The following is a 6,342-nucleotide window of genomic DNA, read 5'->3' as shown; positions in this document are numbered from 1 at the left end:
CCCATTGTTGTGAGGATGGTAAAAATGGCTCTCCCACATTGGCTCTGCCCTTGGAGAGGCCCCTGGCTTGGGGTCCTTAACTTCACAGGTTCAGAACATGAACTTGATAGGTTTCTTGGCTGAGATCATAGGGACGTATTTCTCAAGAGTTGGTGTGAGAACTGTGACTTCCCAGAAGGACAAGCTTTTCTGGGTCATTCTATCTGGCATCTTGCTAATTCAGCTTTTCACCTCCCAAAGGTATATATGTCATGGGTTGAGCCCCAAACTCAGGTGGCGTAATGAGAAGTACAGGGTGGATCCACTGCACAGGGGCTTAGAGGTTCTCAAGGTGGGAGGGTTTACACAAGAGAGGCTGTGGTATGGGAATGGGGTGGGGAATCCACGCAGAGACAGCCACTACATTAATGTGAACCACCGTTAGGTCACATCTCTCTCAATCCTATGGTGACTTTCCAGTGTCCCAGGAATGATCCAGCTCTAAAGGAACAAGCTGAACTCACTAGAGGGGAGTCCACCTCACTGGAGGTAGCCTTACACACTCAAAAGACAACTTCCTGGGGGTGCCTGGGTGGCACAGTTGGTTAAGCATCTGACTCTTGGTTTCAGCTCAGGTTGTGACCTCAGGGTTCAGAGATCGAGCCCCATATTGGGCATTACGCTCAGTGCAGTCTGCTTAAGACTCTCTCTCCCTCTCCCTCTGCCCACCCCCCCAGTCTGTCTGTCTCTCTCTCTCTAAAATAAATAAATAAATCTTGAAAAATAAGTAAAAAATAGAAAGACAACTTACTGATTCATAGGAAGAAACTAATCATCAGGGATCAAAACATTTGGGGCAGAGAGTCATTTTGCTTTGCTTTCTGTGGGAGAGGCTGCTCAGGAGGACAAATCCATCAATATTTGGAGCTTACTTAATAGGCAAAGACAGTGAATAGGGGAGATAGAAGGGCATCCCAAACATTTGGAAATGACAGAAATCGATACTCTCTGAAGAGTTAAACTATAAATTCAAATGACCCAATGGTTCAGAGAAGAGCCATTTGGACTGATTAGCTTGGAGTGAACACTCATGCATGTTTTATCTGAGTTAGTGAGACAAAATGATTCCCAGGCCAGAACAAGACTTGACAGGAACATTAACATATTTCACAGAGGAATGTGTTAATCATCTGCAGAAGGACAGAAAAAGGGGGATTTTCAGAAACACATGTGGCTGGCCCATCCACACCAACCCAGGAGGCCAGGAGGGGTCCTAACTGGAGGTGGAATGGAGAAAGACACATTGGCTGTCAGAGTGTGGGCTATCCAACATCTGAGTCCAAGAACTAAGTTCCCTGGTTCTGAATCCAGCATCACTAAGCTGATCATTGTCTTCCCAGGTAGCTTTTCAATGGGAGAGACCATGCTAGTGAGCTTGGCTTGATTATCTTGTCTGTCTGGGTTATGTTTTTCCAGCCTGGTAAGTTAATTGAATTTATGATTGGAGATAGCAGTCTCTTACGAATTTTTAAGCATGGAGTTCACTTATGTAATGAAGCACGTAAATGAATTGTGCTTCCCAATCTATAAGACTTACTCAAGTGGCAGATTCACCAAGTCCAGCTAGTGTATCCCTCCTATTGAGAGCCCTCTGTGTTCCTAAATTCCACTGCCTCCAGTACAATCTTTGGCAATGAGCCTAAAGAATCATATTCCAATCTGGCTAAGATGCTCAACTTGGAATCTGCAGGTCCAAGCAGCTGACCATAGCCCCACATTATGGACAGCTGTATAGACCATGGGTTTAGAGAAGGAACAGACACGGAGCTGAATTTTTAGTTACCCAAAGACAACCCTTGAATGTTTTTTAAGTATAAGTCTCTATTATTAGCCTTTTGATATATTAAAAACATAAAATCGGGATTGTGGTTTATTCACTCATGCAACCAACAAATATTTATTGAAGATCTGCTATATTTCAAACCCTGTTCTAAGTGCTGGGGACATGTGTCATCAAATAAAACACACAAAGATACCTATTCTCAAGGAAATTATAGTCTAGGAGGGTGGGCAGGAAAGAGACAAGCAGCTAACAAAATTAAAAATATATACGTAGTATTTTGGAAAGAGATAAGTGTTATTTAAATTTTTGAAAATAACAGTAGAATCGGGGAAGAAGAATCCAGATTGCTTAAGGGACAGATTGCAGAACTAAAAAGGTTCCTTCTAGTGCTGTCTGGTGTAGGCCCATGAGAGTGAACACGTGACCACACGTGTTCTTCCAAGGCTCATTTGCAAACCCTGCAGCCTGGGGAAGAAAGCTGAAAAGAGAAGCTAAGTACATTCATCACTTGGGCTTTCACTGTGCTCTCATTAGGAGCTTCTTTAGGACCCATCCCCACATAGGTGCTGCTTGTTGAATTATTGTTTCAGAGTCAGCAGTACTTTGGCTCTGCTGCTGGTTATCAGTAGGCATTCCCACAAACCAGCAACTCCTCACACCCCCTGGCCAACCTTTCTCCCCACTCCCCTTGTCAAAGGGCAAGAAGGAGAAAGGCTTCTTCCAGCTGTCCCAAAAGTCCCTTGACCACCTCCCATAGTAAAAGTCCCTCTTTGACAAGGGTTGAAGTTCTGTGCCTCTTAATCTGAGAACATCTCAGTCCTTAGATCTGTGATACCTCATTGACAATTGCTGTGCCCCAGATTCTTTCCTGGCCATGCCTTTCAAATCTATGCAAATCAGCACTCACTCAGAAGGGTGGTTGGCTATATGGGATTCCTCCTCCTTCACGTTCCCGTTCATCTACCTGGGTTTGCTTTTTAGATCGTAATGTGGTTTGACTGGCTTACATTTCCCCTTTTAAATACTGAAAGCCCCAGCTAACAACATTTGACAGTTATTAAATAAAATTAAGTTAGCGGTGTATTTTGCCCATTCCCCCAAAGAGCAGAAATTGCTTCCTTTCAAGAGAGCTCAAAACAAAAGCATAACCCTCATATGATGCCCTCCAGCTTAGAGTTTGGTCAAGCCAGAACTTAGACTACATCTCATAACACAAGAGTCCTGTCTAGTCCTTCAAGGTCAGACATTCAGGACCTGGATTCCTGTCAACACCATCCAATATTAACCAGGTCTGAAATCAGAGCTATACAAAGTTAAACATTTATCTCTTCCTTTTGATATCCTACTTGCAAAGAATAAGCAATCGAATGTGTTTAATAAATAGGCAAGGCAAATAAACACAGAAAAGAAATAAATTAAGGAGGCTGATGTTTTCATGGAAACAGAATTCTTATATTCTTTAAAAATGCTTTGGTTCTGGGTCACTCCTGAGCCTATCTGAATATGGATAGGAGCAGGCTTTGCGTTCTTGATAGACCCTAGAGAACATGTATTACTTCACATACTATGTTGATGGGAAAGAAGAAGAGCCAGCTCTCAGTAGCCAAGTCTCAAGATTTGTAAACTCTGATTGGGGTCTTAAGACAGATCTTTTTCTTTAAGGCAACCATCTAATGTAGAGCCTGATGTAAAACTTTCTTGTCTTCATTTGACATTAGAAAAAAAATTTTTAGGTTTAGAGAAGTTAAGTAATTTTTCCAAACTTACACAGCTCAGGAGACACAAAGCTGGGATTCAAACCCAGGTGTAACTGGCCCCCAAAGCCATGCTCAGCCCAAACCTGTATCCCTGAGTCATTTGCCAGATACCTTGGGATAGCTACCCGAAATATAGGTTTGGCTGCCCACTGACATCCCAAGCTGAGAGGATAAATGGCTTTGGGACAGGTACAAGGTGACCCAGCATTGAGTGAGTGACAAGTCAGGTACCACAGCTGCCTCCAGGCTTAGAAGCCAAGCAAGACCATTGTCAAGGGAGTGCTCCTGCCTCTTCAACCGGGGACCTTTCAAATAGTAACTCCAGTAGGAATAGAGATTAAACTTCCTTTAGCAAGCAGAGAGTATCTGGATGAATGCTAATTAATGACATATTGCACTTACCTATAACTTACCAGCCACTCCAGGATCTCAGAGCTCTTCCACAAATAACTTATTATGACACTATCTTGTGAGGTAAGTGCTTCATTCCACAGAACAGTTAGAAGAAAAGTGAGGAGCCCACATGAAGTCAGCAGTAGTATTTGCATGCTGTGTCTATTCAAGTCTAGTCAAAAACCAGAAACCACTCTAGGTTTCTCAAACAGAGTGGATTTAATACAGGAAATTGGGTACAAAGGTCAGGGAAGAGCTGAGAAACCAAAGAGGACATAGGGAAGCAATCTCAAGAGGAACAAGAGCAGATATCTGCTACTATCCCTGGGGATAGAGAGACAATAGGTGGTGCTACCAGATCCCAGGGGTCGGACTGCCTTGCTGGGTCCAGGGAGGAGGTACAGTCTACAGGGGGCACACTGACCAAAGTGGGGGCTAGGGATGGAGAGAGATGCCCTGGCTCCTCCCTTTCTCTCGCCCTCTGGTCTTCTACCAGCAACTCTCAATGACTGAGCTAAGAAGCTAGAAGGGAGCTTGGGAAACGTACTTCCCTACCATACAGGGCTGGACAGAGAAGGACTATTCCGAATCCAACGGCGAATACTTGCTATGCAGAAATCAACAATGAGGTGGTGAATAGGCTGCAGATATGGCAATGGGTGGGATGGGATGGGGAAAGGAGAGACTGAAAGTATTACCACAGGCCACTGATTAAAGAGGATTAGGTAGCACCCAAGGACTTTTTCCTGCTTGTTCCTGGCAAGCGTGATTATCCAGTATCTTTTTTTTTTATTATTATGCTATGTTAGTCACCATACAGTACATCATTAGTTTTTGATGTAGCGTTCCATGATTCATTGTTTGCGTATAACACCCAGTGCTCCATGCAATACGTGCCCTCTTTAATACCCATCACCAGGCTAACCCATCCCCCAACCCCCTCCCTTCTAGAACCCTCGGTTTGTTTCTCAGAGTCCGCAGTCTCTCATGGTTCGTCTCCCCCACCGACTTCCCCCCCTTCATTTTTCCCTTCCTACTATCTTCTTCTTCTTCTTCTTCTTCTTCTTCTTCTTCTTCTTCTTCTTCTTCTTCTTTTTCTTATCCAGTATCTTAAGGCATTTTCAGGAAAGTGAGGAAGGGGGCCATAAGAACGGGCTGAAATCCGGGAAGCATGAACTCCAAGGGAGTATTAAAGAATAATGCACGCTTGTGTTGCAAAATAGAAGATTTAGAAGCAGCACAGAACTAACTTCCTGTAGACACAGCTCATTATAATAAAGCTGGTCTCGAAGGATAAAGATTGAAAGGAGCAGCTGACTAAGGAGCCACAACAGTTAAAAATCAGCCCCAGCGCGGCAAAGGGTGGACAGCTGTACGTCTGGACTCCCATGCGTCTCGCTCCGGGATCGCAGAGGCGAGGTCCTCACTTCCCTGGGGGCAAGGAACCGTGATTTTTTCCTTCATTCCGCAGAAGCTCACAGAACCCCTGCAGTGTACCAGGCACTATTCTCCACATTGCTGAGAAAAAGCAGACAGATAGGAACACAGCAACTCTTCCCGTGAGCCAGAGCAATACGATCCCCTGCATGTGGAGGAGAGGGAAGGGGGGTGTCCTGGCAGGATATGGTCAGAGAGGATCCGAAACTCCTACTTCCTCTGTTATTCCCGGCTCCGCAGGACAGATTTGCGGCAGTTAGACATGCAGTGGGGGACACCTCTGTTTCATCAATAGAGGTCTTACTATAAAGAACAATGAGATTTCCCCCCTGGGCTCTAGTCTCTTCAGTTCAACACAACAAACATTAATGGGGTGCTCATTGTCTGCCTGGAACTGGAGCCACAGAGATGAACATTTTATTAGAAAAGCAACGCACCTGCCCTCCGTAGAGTAAGATTGGCGCATCCGTGCAATGGCCAATGCAGAAATTGCTGCCAGAGCCCTGAGTCCTCCACCGATTCAGGTAGAGGGTGGAGATTGGTTTCCCCACCAGGGCAAAGTGGTGGTGATGCGGAGCAGGGCAACGCAAACCTGACGCGAACCAGCTCTGCAGCCCTCCCGTCCCTGAGGGATGATTTCCACAAGGGAGAGCCTTTTGGATTTTGCCTCTTGAGACGTACAGTGCCCTCCTCGGCAGCACATACACTGAAGCTATAAGCATATAGAGGAGATCAGCATGGCCCCTGGACAAGGATGACATGCACTTTCAGGAAGCATCTCCTCTTTTTTGTGACTAGGTTGAAACACAGAGGAGATTTAAGGTAATGAAATACTCTATGAAACCATAATATTGGATACATGTCATTACACATTTGTCCAAACCCATAGGATGTACACCACCAGGAGTGGACCGTAATGTCAACTCTGGACTT

At 44.9% G+C, this 6,342-nt stretch overlaps 1 non-coding gene across 1 annotated transcript; it reads left to right on the top strand.

Moving 5' to 3' along the window:
* The first annotated feature begins 6,091 nt into the window (after positions 1 to 6,091).
* Positions 6,092 to 6,198, top strand: LOC145721331 (U6 spliceosomal RNA). Its single transcript, XR_014145015.1, has one exon. It is a non-coding gene; the product is annotated as a U6 spliceosomal RNA (small nuclear RNA).
* The last annotated feature ends 144 nt before the right edge of the window (positions 6,199 to 6,342 follow it).

This window comes from Leptonychotes weddellii, chromosome 4, assembly GCF_054177405.1.
Source record: "Leptonychotes weddellii isolate Sample4059 chromosome 4, ASM5417740v2, whole genome shotgun sequence".
Classification (NCBI taxonomy): Eukaryota; Metazoa; Chordata; class Mammalia; order Carnivora; family Phocidae; genus Leptonychotes; species Leptonychotes weddellii.
This window is presented reverse-complemented; position numbering and strand designations above follow the sequence as displayed.